The 1,629-nt window shown below is 43.0% G+C and overlaps 1 non-coding gene across 1 annotated transcript; it reads left to right on the forward strand.

Moving 5' to 3' along the window:
• The first annotated feature begins 271 nt into the window (after positions 1-271).
• Positions 272-356, forward strand: trnal-uaa. Its single transcript has one exon. It is a non-coding gene; the product is annotated as a tRNA-Leu (tRNA).
• The last annotated feature ends 1,273 nt before the right edge of the window (positions 357-1,629 follow it).

Below are 1,629 nucleotides of genomic sequence, written 5' to 3' on the forward strand. Positions count from 1 at the left end.
AGTCATGTGACTGGTGTCAAACCCCTGGGCAGCCATATTGGATGTAAAGTCATGTGACAGTCATGTGTCTGGTGTCAAACAATGCCACGCCCCCTCGGCATCCATATTGGATGTAGTGTCATGTGACAGTCATGTGACTGGTGTCAAACCCCTGGGCGTCCATATTGGCCCCCAAACCCCCATGTGTGTTTTGTGGATAATGGGGAATCAGATAAACTTTGTAAGAGTTGTATATGTTTAGTGGTAAATGGGGCTAAATACAAAGTGTGCTGCTAGGATGGCCGAGTGGTTAAGGCGTTGGACTTAAGAACCAATGGATGTTTGTATCCTCGTGGGTTCGACCCCCACTCCTAGCAACTATATTAATGGCTGAGAGTAGAATGAAGTTTACTTTTATTTTTTGATAAGTCCTAGAGATGTTGAGACATATGGACTAAAAAATATATATTTTTTTTAAATAAAAAGTTTAAATTGGTTACCATATTGCTAGGCTTTGGTTAAAAAGGTGTCAGCCAAATCCCATTTATTGTAATTTTTATAACTAGAATGGTGGGGTGTGTGTGTGTGTGTGTGTGTGTGTGTATGTGTGTGTGTGTGACCAAATGGGTCTATGTCTGGAGGAGGGGATGGGTCTATGCCCGGAGGAGGTGTTGGGCCCGGGCATGTCTCTGAGTTTATTGTTTGAAGTCCCCTTCATGTGTCTTATCAAACAGTTGGCTCGGCTCAGGCGTGCTGTTTAACTGACTACAATCACAATGGTTAATTATGTATGTATGTATTGGGGGTCTATGATTCCCCACACTTTGTAGAGGAGGTGTTGGGTCCGGACATGTCTCTGAGTTTATTGTTTGAAGACCCTTTCATGTATGCACCATATAGAGAGCTAGACGCTGTCGTCCTGTTTAACTGATTACATACACAAATGTATCTGTGAGAACTGTATATGGCTAGTGACAACTGTATGCATGCACGTAGAGTCATTATAATGATGTGTTTTGGTTGTGCTAGGTAGCCATGTGTCTGCCCTGATGTTGCTAACTACTATTCATAGGGGGATGTAAGCAGTTAGTGTATGGGGCTTAGGATCAAACAATTAAACGGGTGATGGTCGGAACCGGAGACTTGCTGTCTGATGTTGCTAACTACTATTCATAGGGGGATGTAAGCAGTTAGTGTATGGGGCTTAGGATCAAACAATTAAACGGTGCTGCTGGTTAGAACCGGAGACATGGTGTCTGATATTGACAGCTACTATGCATATCAGGATGTAAGTAGTTAGTGTATTGGACAGAGGATCAAACAATTAAAAACGTATTGGCAGGGGGTGGCGACTGTCTGGATCAGCATTTGTAATAAGGCCTATGGCATACAGTAGGCGGTGTGATGAGGGTCGTGGTCAATGTTCCGTTGACCAATTGAAGGCCAGGGGGGCCAAACCTACAAACTAATGTAATGACGTATTACCGGCCTACATTTTGAATGGTCAGCCCCTAAGGTTTAAAAATCCCTGTTAGAACATTCTGCCAGGTATTCATCAGTCTTCATCATTGACTTGTCTGTAGTCAGAAGATAGCTGTGCAGCATGGACCTCAGTACATGTGAGTATGTATTTGCATTAAGATCTATTTA

This window comes from Alosa alosa, chromosome 17 (assembly GCF_017589495.1).
Source record: "Alosa alosa isolate M-15738 ecotype Scorff River chromosome 17, AALO_Geno_1.1, whole genome shotgun sequence".
In the NCBI taxonomy this organism is placed as follows: Eukaryota; Metazoa; Chordata; class Actinopteri; order Clupeiformes; family Clupeidae; genus Alosa; species Alosa alosa.